This window comes from Dunckerocampus dactyliophorus, chromosome 12 (genome assembly GCF_027744805.1).
Source record: "Dunckerocampus dactyliophorus isolate RoL2022-P2 chromosome 12, RoL_Ddac_1.1, whole genome shotgun sequence".
In the NCBI taxonomy this organism is placed as follows: Eukaryota; Metazoa; Chordata; class Actinopteri; order Syngnathiformes; family Syngnathidae; genus Dunckerocampus; species Dunckerocampus dactyliophorus.
The window spans coordinates 2,830,692-2,852,934 of record NC_072830.1 but is presented as its reverse complement, the minus strand read 5'-3'; the positions used below and the strand labels follow the sequence as shown (position 1 = coordinate 2,852,934).

The window sequence follows — 22,243 nt, the reverse complement described above, 5'->3', positions numbered from 1 at the left end:
ACCATGTGGTGTATTTTCCAGAAAAATAATATCACAGGAAACGCAATAGATGGAGAAGAGCGTGCTTGTTATCGAGGGACTGCTGTGATTTTCTGTAATTGTTAGTCTTCAGTTCTTTTCTATGATGGTGTTCAGTGAAAGGAATTGGCTTTTTATTTCCAAGAGACGTGGGGACACATTTTGTTTGCATGGCTTTAACTTATTCCTTCCCTCTGCTCTTATTTGCCGTGCTTTCATTTTCTTTGTCCGCCTTTATCAGTTTATTTTCCCTCGCTGTGTTGGATTGCTGGCAGCCCGCGGTGCTTTCATCTCTCATATGGGACAGATAAGCCGACAAAGAGTTCTGCATGCGTTGTTTGTCCTGTGGTATCCATATGCACACACACACACACACACACACACCTCTAGAAGTCCTCCTTCTCAGATAATGCCAGGCACTCACTCACGGGTCAAGTCAGAGCAATCATCAACAAACGCCTGATTTTCATTCAGGGAGTAAACAGATGCCACCCAAATCAGTCGGAGGTTTAGAGGTCGTTGATAATGTCAGAGGTGCAAAGCTGATTAATTCTGCTGCCACGTGACTTGTGTGACAACACCACCGACAGGCCAAAAGTACTCCAAGCAACAAGATACAGTACAGTAAGTACCTCTACTGTGTTCCCAGTGAAGATTTGTGGCCAAAATACCTCTTCTGGAAGTAGACCATGGCAGCACACATCACTTGGTTGGTGTTCTGTCCCTACGACATGCTTTTTTCATGACATCATGAAAGAAAAAGCTTCTACCTCATGCTTTGTGGAAAAGCAGGCTTCGCTACACATCTTAAAATAAAGCCTAGACTGCCCATCTGTCAGCTACGAACGTAGGAGCCGTACGTTTGATCGTCATGGAATAGGCTATCCTGGAATGATGTTGCTAAAATGGGAGTGTAATGTTTAGCATCACATAACTATGCTAGCGTTGCTAACGTTTGATGTTTGATTGTTGTCTGTGATGTAGGGCACGTGTTATCGTAGTACAAGTACAGCTACAGCGTACGGTCAAACCTCAGTTTTCATACAACCTGGTTTTCTCGACAAAATGTTTTTTTGCCTAAATTTTGCCTCTGTTTTTGTACGACATTGCATGCGACAAACTAGTCCGTTTGCGCTGTACTACATTTAACACATAAATAAGAGTCATGCGCATGCGTGTTGCTGTAAATGCGTTACGGTGCTAGGGGCGTTAAGTGGCGGGCAGACAGGAAGTGATGTCAGGGGTTTAAGTTGAGTTTAGGTTGAGTTTCCACTCGGAGTGGGTTACGGCCACAACAGGAGCCCACTTTAGGGATTAATGTGCCTGTTGTAAGATAATTCAAACCTGCAATAAAAGCCTTTTGCTCCGATGATCAAGTCTGGTGATTGTGAACGTTACAGTAACAGTACTGACACCTAGTGGCCAGTGTAGAATACTACATATCACAACGTCTTTGAATGCATCTCCTGAATGCCTTGCTTAAATATGCAAATATTTTTTACTAATACTAGGCCGTATCCAACCACGTAATAAATGTAGTTTAGAAAAGCGGTGATAGAGAGAAGCCGTGAAATGTGAAGTGTAAAGAGGGGAAGGATTACCGTATTGGTCGACCTATTTCAAATTGTTGAAAAGATATACTCGATGTGGGACCTTTACGCCTCTAAAGCTGTGAAAAAACAAGAAGTTAATGTTTACCATTGTGAAAAAGTATGATTTGTCATATGTTGTATATCCCGGAAGGCTATTTTTTTTCTGGTGATATCCCGTCACTGCAGTGTGACATGTTAATCGGATTATGAACTCCATAAGCCTTTCATATAACGCTATAATCCAAACGACTATTGATGAAGGTGAAAAGTCATTGCTCTATGAAGGGATTGACACTGATTAAAAAGTGGCAGCATCCTTTTTTCCACAACATTTTCAGGGACACGATGTGTTAGTCATGTATGAATTGCATGTTTTGATCCTGCGGTTTTTCACATCTTTAACCCTTTATCTCCCAATGACGCATTCAAGACACGCACTTTACCTCATGCTGATAAATGGTAATGAGCGCTCACCGTCTCCAAAGTGTTCCATTCCATCATCACTTGTTTAATTCCAAGTGTTTGAAATGCCTAAGTGGATCAGTGTGAGTCGGTGTGGCTTTTTTCTCTTTCTTTCTCTGTGTTCTTGGCGCCGGATCAGAACACATGTTCATTGCTGAGGAGATTCATTATGATGGGAAACAGAACCGGTCGTGTCCAGGGTCTCTCAGTCCTTCTCAAGTGCTTACCGACAGACACATGACATCTGGATCAGCACCCAGAGAGGCTTTAGCTCGGACCCCGCCAGCTGTTGGCAGTTTGTGGGGGCGGTTATGTAAGCCTGACCCGCTCTCTCTTCTGCAGGGCCGGCCGGACAGCCGTCCCCTCGCCTCGCCTCACGCCACGCTGTGCACTTTATCAGCGAGTAAGTCCGATAACACCTGCAGAAGTGTTGCGCTTCTCTGATCTGGTCACACACACTTCAACATGACCCAACTTGAAGCTTTCCTCAGAACATTTTGTTACGGGCTTGTAACTTTCGTGTCGCTCTTCGCTCTTGGCAGCGCTCTCTTTTGTTTCGTCCACGCCCACGCGCTTTCTTTTCACAAAGTTGCCCTTTCTCCCTCGTCTGAATATCTGCATTCACGTTCTCAATGTCAACACGCCACACAATAAGAATGACCTCTTTCTAGCTGGCGTCCGGTGAGACACCCATGGGGTGTTTTTATTTTTGTCTGTAGATGGCATTTGGGGGCACCCCCCTACAGGCTGTACATGTAACAGATATATCCTCACAATTATATATTACATAATAATTAGACTAGGCCTGTCACGATAATATGATAAGTCGATTCATCGAACGATTTAAAAAAAAACAGGTGGATAATTCTGACGCCCTGGATAAACTGATGTGTGCGTGTATGCGTGTGTGTCATCTGCTCGTCTCTCTGTGCCACACAGGCTGCATCTGTCTGTGTGCATTGGTTCTATAGTGGAATGAACGGAGAGAGTGAACCCTCCTGTCCTCTCATTCAGCCTCTTTGTAAGCTATTAGCTGTTAGCTATTAGCTACGAGCTACTACCCCAGCAGCAGTTAGCTTCGTGAGCCAGCATACGCTAGCGTGAATGACGGCACAAAGGCGATAGTTTTTAAGCCCCGGTGTGGGAATATTTTGGTTTTTAAACAGAATGAAGAAGGTGAGCGCATGAACACCGACGACCGACACGGACAGTTTTCTCAACTGGGGACAAAAAAACACAGATGGAGGTGCTCGGGCAGCGGAGCCTTCACTTACTGAGGCGCTTGGTCGGCAAATATAAATAAAACAGTCCAAAATGGCGCGCGCTCACACAAAGTGTCGCTGGCTACATTGCAAAAACATCCATACAGCGACTTGTGTGTCAAGCTAATATCTCACGCAGGCACACCGTACACTATACTTGAGTACCATCTAGTGGTTCAAATGTGAATTACACCTCTGATGACCGTAATGAATGAAAAAATTATCTCAAGAAATGTCGAAGGTAATTTGTAGCAAAATTATCGACCAGCAAAATTTAGGGTGACAGAGCCCCATGCCTGCGTAAAGACGTTTGGACTGATGGTTTTTCAACCAATCTTGCTGAAATTTCACACACATGCGCTTGTCAGTCCCCCAAAGGGCTGTACCAAATTTGGTGATGATTCGGTGAAACACCTTTAGAAGTTACAGTGGGTGTTTTGCAGAGCTCATTGAGGCAGAGCTAATTCAGCTGTGTGAGATCAAACTTTGGCGTTTAATAACAGCGCCACCATGTGGTGTATTTCCCAAGAAAATAATAGCACAGGCCGTGCAGTAGGGATGCACGTTTTGCCAAATTTTCACCCTTTTGTGTGCAGCAGTTCGGGAGAAGAAGAGTTAGTGTCGTCATATGAGAAAATTAGGACACCCCATGTGTATTATAGTTCAGCGCTTGCCTAATTTATAAGATTTTGTCGTCCCCTAACTCTTTAATTCTAAGATCCGGTGAAACCTTTATTCATCAAAAAAAAAATCTTTACATTTAATCAATATTTTTAACCAAATGAATAAATATTAGTAATGATAAATAATCAAATTAAATGACGTAGCTGTTTGGTGCCAATATCAAGACGCAAAAAAGAGTTCAAATAAGAACATGATAATCCTTGTGCAATGTTCAGGCAAAGGAAGAAATAAAAATGTTAAAAACAAGGAGAACAATAAGATTAAAATGTAATAAAAGTGGTAAAATAGGAATAAATTGTGACTGATAAATAGAAATGAGTTAGAATGCAGACATTAAATATGACAACTAAATCATTCCACTGAGGGTCAATATATAAACACGGGAGTGCATGTTTTGGCTGAATTGGACAGTTAGTCAGTAGTTTGTGTATATAAATTGCAGTAACTTATTGGTGATAATCAATAAATGAAATGTCCATCCATCCATCTTCTTCCGCTTATTCGAGATCGGGTCGCGGGGGCAGCAGCCTAAGCAGGTACGCCCAAACTTCCCTCTCTCGCTACTTCGTCCAACTCCTCCCGGCAGATCCCGAGGCGTTCCCAGGCCAGTTGAGAGACATAGTCTCTCCAACGGTTCCTGGGTCTTCACCGAAGCCTCCTACCTTGCCCTGAACACCTCCCCAGGGAGGCGTCCAGGAGGCATCCTGACCAGATGCCCGAGCCACCTCATCTGGCCCCTCTCAGTGCGGAGGAATATCGTTTCTACTCCCGAGTTTCTCCCGGATGACACTGCTTCTCACCTTATCTCTAAGGGGGAGTCCAGCCACCCTACGGAGGATACTCATTTGGGCCGCGTGTAGCTGCCATGTTGTCCTTTCGGTCACTACCCAATTACATTCAATTAAATGTGTTTCTTAATATTGTGAATTTGGCATAATCTTTTGTTATTGTCGATTGTTGCATCAAGTTGTTGTGAGTTGTCTTTCATTGTGTTGGCGCTCCCTCGTGCCTTGAATTTTCCCCTGTGTAGTTGTTTAGCAGTGTTTTGGGCGTGTACTGCTTGTTTTTGGTGTTCGGAAAATGCAGTCATAAGTCAGATCTGAGTCACTAAAAGTAAATAGTCCAAAAAACTTCTAGCCCTCTCCTGTGGTGTTGACTCTGTAAAGTACAAGGGCCTTTTCCGCTCCACCATCCATCTTCCACAGTCAGTTGCACTTCCACACACACCCCAACTCACACTCCTCCATCCAGTGCAGCGCTTTTATTCCAAACAGTGAGCTCACACTGAGGTTGTGTTTGTCCACTCAGGCTGAAAAAGCTGAGCTGCCCTCAATTGTTGATTGCCGAGTAAGAAAACACCCTCTCAAATCCCTGGATGTGCTGCACCACACAGCAGGTAAGGAGGCCCTAAAGAGGGGGTCGATCATGTGAACGCCATCACCGCTGCCCCACCCCCAACCCCGACAATCCTCCACTTTAACAAGAGGATATAACTGCTTCCATTTTTAGTGTTTAATTGCGGAAGCCATTACCGTGATGTGCAATGACACAGTGGCCCTAACTAGAGCTAAACTACCCACAGTGACCCCCGCAACCTCGGCCCCCGAGCAAGCTTTGAAACCTGAGAAAGCCGCCTCGACCTTTGACATTCAGCCTCCCACCTCTCACGGTAAGAGGAGCCCACCGTCCCCTCCCTTTCTCCAGCCCTTTCGGACAGGATGTGACCTATGAGGAGGGATCTGCAGGGGGGCCTTGACCCCAGACACTGTCCAGACTACGTGTCTGGACCCAACCTGGGCCTGGCCAGACCTGATAAGATGTATGAGCTCTCAGTTTTAAAGGCAAAAAGTTCATTTCACGTGTTAACGAGTAATGGACTGATTGATGGTAAAATATCAATACTACTCATACCCAGGTTTCTGATACCGCTATTGATTCTCATATTACAGTAAACTGTAGGAAGGTAATTCAAAACATGAAAATCAAAACAGAATGGTCCAAATTTAAGGATTAATGATGTTGTGTTTGCAGGAGCTACTTTCCTTCCGCCTGTCATTTTAAGTACGGTATCCATTTTGGTGGCTAAAGTATAAGCACAGTAAATTAGTAGACTAGAAAAGCACTTGGAGAGCGCAGACCTCCGCCATTGCCATAGTCCCCCTCCCCATAGGCCAAATATACTTAATATGGTTCTCCTCCTGATGGCTAAGTATCGTTAAGTCTTTGTGGACATTCAGTAGAAAAAAAAAATAAAAGCATTGATTTTAGCGTCGGAGGCACGTCCTTAAAAACAGCTTTTGGAAGATTTTTCAACACCCCGGCTTCAGAGTATTCGTGTGGATGGCGAAAACTGAGCTTTTGGCTTGTTGCTGACAGACGACGTAACAGTTAGGTGCCGTTATTTCCACCCCTGCCAAAATCTTTGGGAGATTGGAGATTAATGAAGACAACTTTCACAAGCATGTCGTTATTTTGGAAGAATGGCGTGGGAATGTTAGCACGGCAAGAAGACTGTGATTGCGTTTGACTGAGCTGCTTCGCCCGCTCATTGAAAGCTTCCCTGTTGTACTTGACGTGCCTGCCTCGTTCTGCATGACGACTGTCGTGGACGCAATTAAACAAGGACAATTTGCCAGACACAATTATTTCAGTCACAGTCGATGGTTCTTTCTTGGTGGATAAAATGAGCTTCACTTCCCGGCATTGCAGTGATAATCAATATCTGCTTCATTTGGATAAAGAACATGTTTCATCCAATTTCACTTTTATATTTAATAGGTCTTGCAGACAAATATGGAATTATGTACTGAAAAGTAACGCTACTTCGCTAGCAGTCCTCACGTAGCTTCTCCCGTACATCGCCATGGTTGTTATGATACGATGACGGAAATGGCATCATCGGTGCCTCTGATTGGATAAAATTGGTGAAACAGTCCACGGCTGCGGTGCCCCCCTTACTTTGGCATGCGCATGACAGCCTGCGTGTGCTTATTCGTGTGGATAGAAATAGTTTTAAAACTTCACCGGGTGGATGGAGATGTTCTTGACACCGGAGAGGGGCAGATGTGCGTTTTTGAAAATAATCAGTATTCGTGTGGACACGGCCTCTGTAAATATGGTGATGGATTTGACACTTGATAGTGGTAGTGTATTATTTATTTCCCAAAGCCAAAGTATTGCTATCGATGTTGACGATATTGACATTGTCTGCCTAGCTGGCTTATTATTATCATCCCAGTCCTGCCCTTGACATTATGATCGTGTCCTGTCACTCCCACTAAAATGTACAAGAGCCTCTCGAACTTCCATCCAAACTTTCTCTTTTAATTAAAAAAGAAAAAGTAAAAGCTCCTTTTCAGGTTTGACGCTAAACCCGTTTTCAGTCAAGTTGAGCTGTTAGGCATGCAAAAAAAAAAAAAGAGGAACAGGGTCATGACGTCTGCTGTGAGTCAGCTCCAAAGCTGCTTTTCACCACCGGGGGAGAATGGGAACAAAGAGCTGCTGGGCAACCTTTTAATAGCCAATTAAACCACACAATTTGTCATAAACAACAACAAAGCACTTTAGGACTTTATGAGGTTTCCAGGATAAAATGTTCTCATTAGATGAGAACTAGGGTACAGTCTCATGCTGGAATGGAAGTAGAACTCCTGACAACAGTGGTTGGTAATCCACGCATGCTGGTGACTGTTTGTGTGGCTTGTTGCTAATTCCCTATCTTGTTGCCATAACAACAGGACAAACAATAGATATATGGGGAGAGGGGGTTGCTATTGTAATGGGACTGTTGTATAACAATTACCCTGACTCTGGTGCTACTTGAACCCACAACCTTTGAATTACTGAGACCGTTTTCTGGCTAAAAGTCCAACACGCGTTCCATTGCACCACATGGAGAAGGTTTCTTGGCACTGTTCATGTGATTAGAACTTTTATTTAGCCATTGTGGTTATTGTTCTGTTTACATGTTTTCAATTGAAAACATTCATGATGGCTTTTTGGTGAGGGTGCGGAACAACTATTGCAGTTCTAAGTGTTTTGGACTTCTTGGACAACTCTGTTGTGCAACTATTACTTCTGATTGTCTTGAGTGGAGTTTTACCCAAAACCTCACTGTAACATGACTCTGGTGGGACTCAAACCCACAAGCTTTCTCTGTTAAGTATCTTAGAAGTTCAGTCAGCTGGCCGTTGCACTGCAGAGCCAGAGTTAACAGTAGTTGTTGCTGTTCGACGAGTATTTGACCTCAACTAAGGATATAATCGGGCGAAGGCAGAAATACTTGGTGGCTCTTTAGTGTAAAAGCTTGGGGGGGTGGCTGAATTTGGCCCAGCCTTGGTTGACACTGCATGAAAGTTGGGAACAGGACAACCTCTGAATTGGCAGACCAGTGTGGTCTGACCGCTCAGCCTCCCTGGGAAAGTCTATGCCCGGCAAAGGCAAAGTCGAATATACCTAGAAGTCCAACACACTGTCCATTGCTCCACAGACCCAGTTTGTTCCATACTCTGGTGGGACATGAACATACAACCTTCAAATCACAGCAACCATTACGTGCTTAGAAGTCCAATGTGCTAACCATTGCGCACATTGCGCATGTGTTCTTGAAAGCAATTGTAGGTGTATAGATTACTGTTTAGTCAAGACCTGATTGTTGAGACAATATGATATTTTGCTGTGTTCTGTGTAAAAGGCAACAGTAAATATCTGCAAAATCTTCTGTTCTGAGTCGAACCCTTTCACTTTCTCTTGATTAATTATCGAGAAGTCCATTGCGCCACAGTGCTACACATAAAGACATTAACAGAATCGTAACAGAGGTGGGACATGGCCTGTGTGTAAAGGCTGATTGTGGGTGTTTAGGAAGTGCACACAGTTGCAGCAAAATGATGCTTTGCTTGATTCTCTAAAAGGCAAAGATACACACACAGTATATGTGGGATGTCCTGTTCTGACTTTTGCTGTGTTCTGTGTGAAAGGCAAAGTTGGACATCTATGAGATCTTCTGTTACAACATTTCTGTGTAAAAACTGGCAAGAAGAACGACTCTGGTGGGACTCGAACCCACAACCTTTGAATGACTTTCTTTTGGTTAGTTATCTAGAAGTCCAATGCGCTGTCCATTGCGCCACAGAGCCACATACTGACTGCCAATCATGGCTACCATGGCACCATTAAAAGAGACTCTGGTAGGACCCAAACTCTCTATTGTTAATTTTCTACAGTTTGAACTTGCTGTACAATGTGTAACATGCTAAAGGACCATTCATTGCCTTGCATTTGTTGGAGACATTTTTTGAGAAAGACACAGAACAGGATGGTAAAGTTTCCACCTTCTACGTAGTATCAGAATCGTAACAGAGGTGGGACATGGCCTGTGTGTAAAGACTGATTGTGGGTGTTGGGGAAGTGCACACAGTTACAGCAAAATGACGCTTTGCTGTGTAAAAGGCAAAGTTGGAAATCTGCGAGATCTTCGGTTACAACATTTCTGTGTAAAAGCACAAGAAGGACGACTCTGATGGGACTCGAACCCACAACCTTTGAATGACTTTTGCCTCCTTAATTATCTAGAAGTCCAATGCGCTGTCCATTGCGCTACAGAGCCACATACTGCCTACCAATCATGGCTACCATGGCGCCATTAAAAGAGACTCTGGTAGGACCCAAAAGTCTCTATTGGAGGCGGGGCTACTAGTGAGTGGATATGTGCCACAGCCGTCAGCCCCAGTGTGGGAGTATTTCGGCTTTAAACAGAGTGATCACAGATGACCGACACAGACAGTTTTCTCAACTGGCAGCGGAGGCTTCGTGCCGACAATAAACGCTTACTGACGCATTTGGTCGGCCAAGTAAATATCAACAAAACAGTGCAAAATGGTGCACGCTCACAGACAGTGCCGCTCTCTACATTGCAAAAGAAATGCAACCACTCAGTACGGTTATATGGCATAAATGTTATGCCATATATATGTTATATGGCATAAATGTTATGCCATATAACATATATATGGCATAAATGTTATGCCATATATATGTTATGCCATATAACATATATATGGCATAAATGGGATGCCATATAACACATATATGGCATAAATGTTATGCCATATAACATACAGTATATATGGCATAAATGTTATGCCATATAACACATATATGGCATAAATGTTATGCCATATAACATACAGTATATATGGCATAAATGTTATGCCATATATATGTTATGCCATATAACATATATATGGCATAAATGTTATGCCATATAACTGTGATGTTTCCGTAAAACAATAAGAACAACAACATGGTTGATCTGGAACATCTTTTACTGTCAACAGCTTGCAACTCAGCCAACAACATGCATACAGGCAAGTTTGTCAAGCTAATGTGGCTCACACGGGTACACTATACTTGAGTACTATCTAGGGCAGTGGTTCTTAACCTTGTTGGAGGTAGCGAACCCCTCCAATTTCATATGTCCATTCACCGAACCCTTCTTTAGTGAAAAATAAAATATAATTTTTTTTTCAAATTCAAGACATAGGTACATGTTTGTTTACTGGTGCACAAAATGACGGAGCCAGGACGCTGACTCCCATCATGGTCCGTGATACATGTACATGCTGTACATATTTGTCTGACCACTTTCTTTTTTTGCTCCACATAGTTATTATGGATTAAAATATTAAGAAGAAAATCACACGACGTACTACCACATCAGTTACACGTTGACTACTTGATGGTGCGTTTCATTTGTACTCGGAACTGGGAAGTCGGACTGAGAGTGACATGATCTCTGAGTTAAAAGCGTTCCACTTGCCAAGTCAGAAAAACTTACCACTATAGCAATATTTTTTAGAAATTATTTATGGATTATTTACCGTTTACACACGAGGCAGCCATCATTGATTGTTAACTCAAGAGGTGGTGTGGATGCTCTGACTTCCAAGTTGAACATTCCAACTTCGGGGGGCGTTTCAGTCGGGCGTTTCCTCTAGGAACTCGGAAATTCCGAGTTCCAAGTACAAATGAAACGCACCATGAGCGCGCTAAATTCTTCGCAGCACCGATTGGCCAAAGCAAGCAATGTAATGTGATTATCTGCAGCCAGTGATGGCTAAATGGTGGCGTGTCATCACAAATTGACACGATGGGTCCGGTGTGTCCGCCGAACCCCTGCGACCGACTCACCGAACCCCTAGGGTTCGATCGAACGCAGGTTAAGAACCACTGATCTAGGGGTTCAAATGTGAATTACACCTCTCATGACAATAATTAATGAAAAAATAGTCTCAAAAAGTTTTGTCGATAGTATTGATTATCAACGGTAATTTGTAGCACTATTATCGACCAGCAAAATCTGTTATCGTGACAGGCCTAATATCTCAATACATCCGTGTGTTTATAGGGGCAAAACAAAAACAAACAATAAGGACGACTCTGGTGGGACTCGAACCCACAACCTTTGAATGACTTTTGACTCATTAATGATCTAGAAGTCCAATGCGCTGTCCATTGCGCCACAGAGCCACATACTGACTACCAATCATGGCTACCATGGCGCCATTTAAAGAGACTTTGGTAGGACCCAAAACTCTCTATTGTTAATTTTTGACAGATTGAACTTGCTGTACAATGTGTAACATGCTAAAGGACCATTCATTGCCTTGCATTTGTTTTTAGACTTTTTTTTTTGGCAAAGACACAGAACAGGATGGTAAAGTTTCCACCTTCTACGTAGTATCAGAACCGTAACAGAGGTGGGACATGGCCTGTGTGTAAAGGCTGATTGTAGGTGTTGGGGAAGTGCACACACGTATAGCAAGATTACGTATTGATTACTTCTGTGTAAAAGGCAGAGTTGGAAATCTGTGGGATTTTCTGTTGCAACATTTCCGTGTAAAAACTGGCAAGAAGGATGACTCTGATGGGACTCGAACCCACAACCTTTGAATGACTTTCTCCTGGTTAGTTATCTAGAAGTCCAATGCGCTGTCCATTGCGCCACAGAGCCACATACTGACTATCAATCATGGCTAGCATGGCACCATTAAAAGAGACTCTGGTAGGTCCCAAAACTCTCTATTGTTAATTTTCTACAGTTTCATCTTGCTGTACAATGTGTAACATGCTAAAGGACCATTCATTGCCTTGCATTTGTTGGAGACATTTTTTGAGAAAGACACAGAACAGGATTGGCTAAGTTTCTGCCTTCTACGTCGTATCAGAATCGTAACAGAGGTGGGACATGGCCTGTGTGTAAAGGCTGATTGTGGCTGTGTGAAAGTGCACACAACAGTTGCAGAAAATTATGCTTTGCTTGGTTCTGTGTAAAAGGCAAAGATGTATATACAGTTACAACATTTCTGTGTATAAACACAAGAAAGACGACTCTGATGGGACTCGAACCCACAACCTTTGAATGACTTTCTCCTGGTTAATGATCTAGAAGTCCAATGCGCTGTCCATTGCGCCACAGAGCCACATACTGACTGCCAATCATGGTTACCATGGCACCATTAAAAGAGACTCTGGCATGACCCAAAAGTCTCTATTGTTAATTTTCTACAGTTTCATCTTGCTGTACAATGTGTAACATGCTAAAGGACCATTCATTGCCTTGCATTTGTTGGAGACATTTTTTGAGAAAGACAGAGAACAGAATTTGGCTAAGTTTCCACCTTCTACGTCGTATCAGAATCGTAACAGAGGTGGGACATGGCCTGTGTGAAAAGGCTGATTGTGGGTGTTTAGGAAGTGCACACAGTTACAGCAAAATGACGCTTTGCTTGATTCTCTAAAAGGCAAAGATACACACACAGTATATGTGGGATCTCCTGTTCTGACTTTTGCTGTGTTCTGTGTGAAAGGCAAAGTTGGAAATTTGCGGGATCTTCTGTTACAACATTTCTGTGTAAAAACTGGCAAGAAGGACGACTCTGGTGGGACTCGAACCCACAACCTTTGAATGACTTTCTTTTGGTTAGTTATCTAGAAGTCCAATGCGCTGTCCATTGCGCCACAGAGCCACATACTGACTACCAATCATGGCTACCATGGCGCCATTAAAAGAGACTGGCAGGACCCAAAAGTCTCTATTGTTAATTTTATACAGTTCCATCTTGCTGTACAATGTGTAACATGCTAAAGGACCATTCATTGCCTTGCATTTGTTGGAGACATTTTTTGAGAAAGACACAGAACAGAATTGGCTAAGTTTCCACCTTCTAAGTAGTGTCAGAATCATAACAGAGGTGGACTGTGTGAAAGTGCACACAACAGTTGCAGAAAAATGATGCTTTGCTTGGTTCTGTGTAAAAGGCAAAGATGTATATACAGTATATGCGGGATCTCCTGTTTTGACATTTCTGTGTAAAAACAGGCAAGAAGGACGACTCCAGTGGGACTCGACCCCACAACCTTTGAATGACTTTCTACTGATTTATTTTCTAATAGTCCAGTGCGCCGCAGAGCCACATACTGGGTGTCAATCATGGCTAGCATTGCGTCAGGAGGTCCTGTCACACAACCTTTTTTTAGTCTGGTTTGTACAAACATCATCAAGAATTCAGGTTGTCAGGTAGTATTGAGCAACTCTGGTAAGAATCAAAACACACTATTCGCAACATGCTGAAGACACCTTGATTTATTGCATTTGGTTTTAGACATTCTTTTGTTGGCTTCTTGGAGCTGTGATTGCCAGCGTAGAGTTTTGTCACAAACTGCGTTATAAGATGACTCTAGTGGGATTTGAACCCAGAACCTTTGAATCACTTCAAACGTCCAAAGTGCTATCCATTGCACCACAGAGCCACATGCAGCGATTCACTGAGGGAATATGTTGGGTCAAAATTCAAAGGCAGATAAACGGCATCGTTTTTACTTGACACAACAAGGCGTCATTGTTGGCTTTTTGGCTCAGTTTTGAGGAGGTTTTCTAGCTAGTGTTGTGTAATAACTGAAATAATAGTGACTGGTTGCATTTTATTGAAAGCCTGAGTATAATGTGACTCTGTCGGGAGTCAAAGCTACAACTTTTGGATCACATGGTCTGGCTCCTTCATAGAAGTCCACTGTGGCAGACAGCCACCTGCTAAACGACTATCAGAAGACTTCCATGGCACGGTACAATGCATTTTATGTGACTGTCATTGTGTGAGTCACAAAGGTACAGTGTAGGAGATGAAATTTTACACAACCTTCTAAAGGTCAAAAGGACCACTTTGGAAGATTAATTAAGCCAGTTTCACCTCCCCCTTGCGTGTTGTTTAATCTGTTTAATTTAATAAAAACTGACAAGAAGGACAATTCTGGCGGGACTCGAATCCTCAACCTTTGAATGACTTTCTCTTGGTTAGTTATCGAGAAGTCCATTATGCCACAGAGCCACCTAGTGACTACCAATCATGGCTAGCATTTAAAGAGACTCTGTGTAAAAGGCAAAGATGTATATACAGTATATGCGGGATGTCCTGTTTTGACATCCCGCATATTCTGTGTTGCTGTAGCCTGTCACACTGCAAGCTTACATGATTACACTCAGGTTAGGTGATTTAGCGACCATGGAGCTCAGTCTTTCGCTTGAACACAGCAACAGGCACAACAGCTGCCTGTGACCAAGAGTGGGAGACGTGGTGTTGAAAATGTTTGGACAACAAGGCATGATCTTTGGGTTTTTGGACCAGTGCGTTTTATAGCTTTAAGATGGCCAGGGTGCAATTTTGTGAAACGTGTATAATACAGAGCAAAAAGGCATGGTTAGACATACGGATGGGGATATCAGGGTACCTCATGATACGATACGGTAATAAGAATATCTAGGCCTCTCACGATAATCGATAAATGGCAGGATAAAAAAACAGGTGGATAATTATGACACCCTGGATAAATTGACATGTGCATGCATGCGTATGTTTCATCTGCTCACCCCCCTGTGCCACACAGGCTGGGTGACAAGAGCGTTCACTCTGCATCAGTCTGTGCGCATTGGTTCTAGAGTGGAATGAACGGAGAGTGAACCCTCCTGTCCTCGCATTCAGCCTCTTTGTGGAGGCGGGGCTACTAGTGAGTGGATATGTGCCACAGCCGTCAGCCCCAGTGTGGGAGTATTTCGGCTTTAAACAGAGTGATCACAGATGACCGACACAGACAGTTTTCTCAACTGGCGGCGGAGGCTTCGTGCCGACAATAAACGCTTACTGACGCATTTGGTCGGCCAAGTAAATATCAACAAAACAGTGCAAAACGGTGCACGCTCACAGACAGTGCCGCTCTCTACATTGCAAAAGAAATGCAACCACTCAGTACGGTTATATGGCATAAATGTTATGCCATATATATGTTATGCCATATAACATATATATGGCATAACATTTATGCCATATAACATATATATGGCCATATATATGTTATGCCATATAACATATATATGGCATAAATGTTATGCCATATAACATATATATGGCCATATATATGTTATGCCATATAACATATATATGGCATAAATGTTATGCCATATAACATATATATGGCCATATATATGTTATGCCATATAACATATATATGGCCATATATATGTTATGCCATATAACATATATATGGCATAAATGTTATGCCATATAACATATATATGGCCATATATATGTTATGCCATATAACATATATATGGCATAAATGTTATGCCATATAACATATACAGTCAAACCTGTCTATAGCGGCCACTGAAGGGAAACGGCAAAAGTGGCCGCTATAGACAGGTGGCTGCTATAGACAGGTCGGTGGCCAATTTGAATTTGTGCACACACATATTAACATGTATTCACAAAAAGACTGGAGCAAAACCAAGAGACGTAGGGGAAAACGCTGTGTTGACACATAAACAGGTAGGTAAATCTAGGTAACAGCTCCGGTCAGGAAACTAGTAATATCAATAACAACAATGAACCAGCACCGCACATTCGATGGCGCTGGCCTTTTATCGGCCACAAATGTTAATTGACCGCAGCTGTGCAGCCACCAGGCATGAAGCGGCTGCCTCTTCCTCCCCAGAGAAGGCACAGCCCGCCAAATAAGAGCGCAGGACAGGGGACGCTTGCTACTGTCCTGCAGAACGTCACAAATTTCCGTCTTTGATTTTTTTTTAAACACGATTTTAAAAGCAAGAAATAAAAATTTGAGTGAACGAGCCCGAGGACATATGTACAGGATACGTGTGAAGCAGTCATGAATGGGTGTGTGCGTGAAAAATTGAGTGCGGAGGAGGTGCGAAGATTGTCGTAAACTAACAATACCATCGCTCCTTTCTTATTGAATGGGCTTCTAATCTCTAATTAGTAGTTTTTATGTCGAACTAGGACTCAGTAATTAAAGTCTACACACGACGGCGTCATTGCTTAAAAAACTAAACTTTTTCGTGCGTGAAGCTTCTGGTTGAGTCGGCATTTTGGCCGCTATATGCGGTCAGATATTGACCAAGGGATACAAAATGGGTGGACGCTGGCCGCGTTAGACAGGTGACCGCTAAACACAGGGTCTATAACATGTAGGTTTTCTGCGGGGGATTTTTCAGTGGCCACTATAGGCAGGTGGCCATTATATACAGGTGGCCGCTAAGACAGGTTTGACTGTATATGGCATAAATGTTATGTCATATAACTGTGATGTTTCCGTAAAACAATAAGAACAACAACGTGGTTGATCTGGAACATCTTTTACTGTCAACAGCTTGCAACTCAGTCAACAACATGCATACAGGCAACTTCTTTGTCAAGCTAATGTGGCTCACACAGGTACACTATACTTGAGTACTATCCATAACCTATATACTGCAAAATCCTTACCCCTTTTTTTGTTTTGATTTTGATCTTTCCATTTATCTTCCCTGCTTGAATCCACCATATTAGCGCCGTTTTCTGACAGCATTAAATCGATTGCAGCTGGACTGTTGAGGTTGTCTTAGAAGAAATTTCTCCCCTCATTCGTTTATGCTCAACGACGAGGTAGGACAGCTACAGTTTGACTAGATAGGACAGTTCTAGTCTGAAGGGCTGCTGCATGATCCAATGTGTTGATCATCTAAAGGTAAAGGCACGCCCAGACAAGAACGGGTTCTTTCTTTTGTGGTGCAAAATGTCTTTAAGATGCATTATTGAATCTTTCAGGAAGGAATGAAAGGACAGCATTGTAGATAGGTGGTGTTGTGGACTTCCCCCTCTGCTCTTATACATCAGCGGCTGTGTCTCCCCTTGGCCACATGTGGGGGCATTACGATGCAAAATGGTGACTCGAGTCACTAAGAAGTAACGATGAAAGAAGTTTATATCCGTCAAAAAAAAAACATGGCGAGAGCGAATTGTAATCATCCCATTCGACAGTACAACTTCATGAAATTGCAAGCTGTGAGACAACTCAGGTAGGACTCAAACCAACAACCTTTGAATTCCTTCAACCTTTAAACCATCCCATCATCCCAAGTCCCATCTGCTATGCATTGCACCACAGAGACCTTCTTGAAAGCCTTTCACGGCACCATTGATCACTTTTGTGCAAGATATTTGACAAGGCATCATTGCAGGCCAAAAAAAAGCCAAAGCCCACAAGTTTGGATCCCTTTCTTACTCACTTCCAATTAGCTTTCAGACAGACGCCATCTTGCCCGTTTACAAGTCTGCTGGTGGTAGCAAAAATTTCCAGAAGAATGTTTATTGTTTTCTACATTTTTGCGGATGGCTCAAGAGGACAAAGCGAGGCTTTATCCTGAAAAAAAAGAAGGAGGAGAGAAATGGAATACCCCTCCTTGCTGCAGCCTCCTCCTAATTGCGCTCATTACTGTCTAACTTCCTCGCTCTGACCTTGGCCTTTGAAATCTAGAAGCGCGGCGTCTCGGAGCTGGCGGGCGAGGAACAAGCAATCTCTCTGTGCGAATGTTTTTTTTGTGTGTGTGTAAAAGAGCGTTATGTACAGTTATTTGTGCGATTGTGTGTCGACATGGTGGCATTTTAGGGAGTTAGCGGTGAGCCCTCTCACGTAAATCTGCGGGCGAGTCCGGGGACTTGAGGATTGCAAGAAACAGTGGTGGCCATCACTCACTTTCACACATAAACACACGCTCATCCATCGATGAGGAGGATCACAGGATCACTCCAGTCGTGTGAAAGTGTTTGCCCCCTTCCTGATTTCTTTTTTTGTTTTGTATGTTTGTTGCACTTGATTGATTCAGATCATCAAACAAATGTAAATATTAGTCAATGACAACACAACTGAACATAAAATGCAGTTTTTAAATGACACTTTTTATTATTAAAGGAGAAAAAAATCCAAAGCTACATGTCCCTGTGTGATAAAGTGATTGCCCCCTAAAGCTAATAAGTGTTTGGCCCCCCTTAGCAGCAACAACTGCAATCAAGCGTTTGTGATAACTTGCAATGAGTCTCTTCCAGCGCTGGGGAGGAATTTAGCAGAATTGTTGTCATTCAGCCACATTGGAGGCTTTTCCTTTTTAAGGTCATGCCACAGCATCTCAATAGGATTCAGGTCAGGACTTGGACTAGACCACTCCAAAGTCTTCAGCCATTCAGAGGTGGACTTGCTGGTGTGTTTTGGATCATTGTCCTGCTGCAGAACCCCAGTTGCTTTCAGCTTGAGGTCACCAACAGATGGCCAGACATTCTCCTTCAGCAGAATTCATGCTTCCGTTTATCACAGCAAGTCTTCCAGGTCCTGAAGACCATCACACTACCACCACCATATTTTACTGTTGCTATGATGTTCTTTTTCTGAAATGCCAGATGTAATGGGACACACTCCTTCCAAAAAGTTCAACTTTTGAGTATTTTCCCAAAGGTGTTGGGGATCATCGATCATTATGTTTTCTGGCCAAATTGAGACGATCCTTAATGTTGTTTTTGTTCAGCAGTGGTTTTGGTCTTGGAACTCTGCCATGCAGGCCGTTTTTGCCCAGTGTCTTTCTTATGGTGGAGTCATGAACACTGACCTTAACTGAGGCAAGTGAGGCCTGCAGCTCTTCGGATGTTGTTGGGGGTCTTTTGTGACGTCTTTGATGAGTCGTCGCTCCGCTCTTAGGGTCATTTTGTTTGGCCGGCCTCTCCTGGGAAGGTTCACCACTGTTCCATGTTTTGGCCATTTGTGGATAATGGCTCTCACTGTCGTTGGCTGGAGTCTCAAAGATTTAGAAATGGCTTTATAACCTTTTCCACACTGATAGATCTCAATTCATCTCGGTTAAGTTATGTTTTAACAGGGGGGAGACAATCACTTTTTCACACTGGGCCATTTAGCTTTGGATTTTTTCTCACTAAATCATAAAAAGTTTCATTTAAAAACTGCATTTTTTGTTCAGTTGTGTTTTCATTCACTAATATTTTCATTTGTTTGATGATCATTTAAGTTTGACAAACATTAAAAAAAGAAATCAGGAAGGGGGCACACACTTTTTCACACCCCTGTATGCATGCATCAATCTCCACACCAGAAGCAAAATAAACTACATAAAAATCTGCCCGACTGCAAAATTGCATGACCCGTCACTTGATAGCCAGCATTCTAATCTATGTCTGGAATAGATTGAGTTTAGCACGATTGTCTATCACATTTTTAGAGAAAGTGGACTGCTCTTGCTGGCCTCTTGTTGCTGACTTGAAGTTGACGGAGGCTTGTTGTGTAAGTGATGGAAAAATGGGACTGACATGTTGCAGCAGTGTTGTCATTGCAGTGTCAGTCTCCCGCTCGGGGGTCTGCACGGATAACAGTGCTGTCTTTTTTTGTGCTAAGCTGTTTCATAACATGATGCAATCAGCCCCTAGCATGCCAGTGAGTGTGGAGACATGGTTATTAAAAGGTGCGCTGCTGTTTGGAACCTGCACCATGATGGCTCCTTATGCCTGCATGAGGTTGTTTGGTTGCACTACTCTAACCTACATTTGCACAACTACAAACATCACCATTATCTGTTCTTGCTATGGTCGCTGTCTAATAAATAAATATATTAAATAACAATAAACTTAATAAACACTTAATAATTAATAATAAAAAATAGTTTCAAAATTGTATTTGGTATTTATGTTAAACTAAATAAATCATACATGTTTTATCAACAAAATATATGTGCTGTATATTAATTAATAAAATGTAAACAAATTCTTAATTTAAAATTAAATAAATAAAAATTGATGTCTATACATTTTGTGAGTTATGTATTTTAGTATTCTAATAATTAAATACTAATAAGCAAATTAATTTAATAGTACCACTATCCATACATAAAATAGATACAAGTCATTGTGTCATTATTTTGGTTTTTGTTTATTTTTTATTTCTTTCTGCATAATAAATAAATCTAAGATATAAATTAATAAAATAATTCAAATCTTAACAGGATGTATATTTATTAATTTCTGTAGTATATTTTTTTTCTTTATTTCTGCATAGTAAATAGCAAATACTGCTGTAATGCTGGTATATTTATTGTAATAACTAAACATTTTGTTGTTAAAATAATACAATTAAATAAAATATTATTTTAAAAATGAATTCAAATTTCTTTTCAATAAAAATGAAATACGAAAATGAATTTAAAAATATAAATAAATGCAAAATAAATAGTAAAATGTAAGGAGGAAAACAGCAACTAATAAAATCATGAAAATATCGATACATGAGAAAATAATAATTATTTGTACTTTTATTAAGCCTTTATTTAACCAGGTAAGTCAGGATCAGCACGTCATTTGCAAAGGCGACCTGGCCGACAGGTCAGCAGCAAACAAAAATATCAATACAGTACATGATAAAAAAATGTATGATAAAAATATCAATACATACATTTGTATTTATTTCTTGACATTTATGACATTTAAGATGTACTTCATGTCCACAGATTAACACTGGAACAGATGATTCCTAGGTCCTAGGAGTTGAAATGTTTGACCTTGGAGGTGATACTGATCTCTGTCTTGCTTTGTGAAACCATCACCCTTAAACAGCACGGATGTTTGGTTGTGTAGGGTGAGGGCCTACGTGTTGTTTAGAGCTTACAGTGTGTGTGTGTGTGTGTGTGTGTGTCAAAGAGTTGTATTCATGACTTGCGAAGCCTGTGTGGTGACAAAACAGGAGGCGGCGTTCTCGTAGGCCGGCATGTCAGAGCACAGAAACGGCGGTTTACTGTGCAGTCAGTCCGCCCTGACGCATTACTCCCTCCACCCATCAACCGATTGTTACATAAGTGGCCTCAAACCTCTTTGCTATGCTCTGTTATTCAGCCGTGCACGCTGGAGCGAAACAGAGCACAAGCTTAAGCAGCCGTGCTTAATGCCATTAGCAGGATTTCGGCATCATTGTGAATAAATGCCTCTTTTGGCCATTTTATAGGATGATTGATCTAACACATGTCTCTCCAACATATGTAGAGTGGATCAGACTGCGGTAATAAATAGAATCAAATATATATCGCCTAAATTGAGGGCTTTATAAGACAGTACCTAATAAGAGAGAGGGCAGGTAAACAATAGAGTGACACCTTGTGTGTCGATGAGCTGATGGAAAGTAGGCGGGCAGGGACGCATGAGTGCTGTTTTATGACCCGCTGATTGACGGGAGTCCCTCGGGGGGTTGCAGACGGAGAGTGTGACATAACTGAGGGGGGTGTAGAGGAGGGACGTAATTGGAAGTGTGCTGGGAGGCAAGACTCCCAGCTTGGAGGATGACATAGTGGAGATTATGCTGGGAGGAAAGTAGGCCAGAGGAGGCAAAATCAACTGCTAAGGAGAGGAATAAAAAGGTACTTACTGCAGGTCATATAAACCGTCCCTCCACTGGATCGCTGTACCGTGTTCCCTCGTTTATCGCGGGGCATAGGTTCCCAAAATATTGTTTCCAATGATTCTATAGGCTGTCAAACTCTTCACCACACACTTGATACACTTTTCTCAGACAGACATTAACATTTGATCACATTTCTCTCTCGTTTGAACACTCTCAATAAGTGAAATCCACGAAGTAGCTAACTTTATTTGTTTCCAATGATTCTATATGTTTAAAAGTTGTAAAAGCCCTCACCATACACTTGATACACTTTTCTCAGACAGACATTAACATTTTCTCACGTCTCTCTTGTTTAAACACTCTCAAAGTTCACATTTTAATGATCAAAGTACGAGGTTGGACACAAGAAATTATGACGTGACTCACGCGTATTTCACTCCTCTGCCT

The 22,243-nt window shown here is 42.1% G+C and overlaps 6 non-coding genes across 6 annotated transcripts; all 6 read right to left on the bottom strand.

The window, feature by feature from the left end:
• Positions 1 to 9,061: 9,061 nt before the first annotated feature.
• Positions 9,062 to 9,156, bottom strand: trnar-ucu (transfer RNA arginine (anticodon UCU)). Its single transcript has 2 exons — positions 9,120 to 9,156; positions 9,062 to 9,097 (listed from the first exon to the last, which is right to left on the bottom strand). It is a non-coding gene; the product is annotated as a tRNA-Arg (tRNA).
• A 375-nt stretch (positions 9,157 to 9,531) lies between these two features.
• Positions 9,532 to 9,626, bottom strand: trnar-ucu (transfer RNA arginine (anticodon UCU)). Its single transcript has 2 exons — positions 9,590 to 9,626; positions 9,532 to 9,567 (listed from the first exon to the last, which is right to left on the bottom strand). It is a non-coding gene; the product is annotated as a tRNA-Arg (tRNA).
• Positions 9,627 to 11,453: 1,827 nt separating this feature from the next.
• Positions 11,454 to 11,548, bottom strand: trnar-ucu (transfer RNA arginine (anticodon UCU)). Its single transcript has 2 exons — positions 11,512 to 11,548; positions 11,454 to 11,489 (listed from the first exon to the last, which is right to left on the bottom strand). It is a non-coding gene; the product is annotated as a tRNA-Arg (tRNA).
• A 389-nt stretch (positions 11,549 to 11,937) lies between these two features.
• trnar-ucu (transfer RNA arginine (anticodon UCU)) lies at positions 11,938 to 12,032 on the bottom strand. Its single transcript has 2 exons — positions 11,996 to 12,032; positions 11,938 to 11,973 (listed from the first exon to the last, which is right to left on the bottom strand). It is a non-coding gene; the product is annotated as a tRNA-Arg (tRNA).
• A 374-nt stretch (positions 12,033 to 12,406) lies between these two features.
• trnar-ucu (transfer RNA arginine (anticodon UCU)) lies at positions 12,407 to 12,501 on the bottom strand. Its single transcript has 2 exons — positions 12,465 to 12,501; positions 12,407 to 12,442 (listed from the first exon to the last, which is right to left on the bottom strand). It is a non-coding gene; the product is annotated as a tRNA-Arg (tRNA).
• A 451-nt stretch (positions 12,502 to 12,952) lies between these two features.
• On the bottom strand, positions 12,953 to 13,047 carry trnar-ucu (transfer RNA arginine (anticodon UCU)). Its single transcript has 2 exons — positions 13,011 to 13,047; positions 12,953 to 12,988 (listed from the first exon to the last, which is right to left on the bottom strand). It is a non-coding gene; the product is annotated as a tRNA-Arg (tRNA).
• Between the last annotated feature and the right edge of the window lie 9,196 nt (positions 13,048 to 22,243).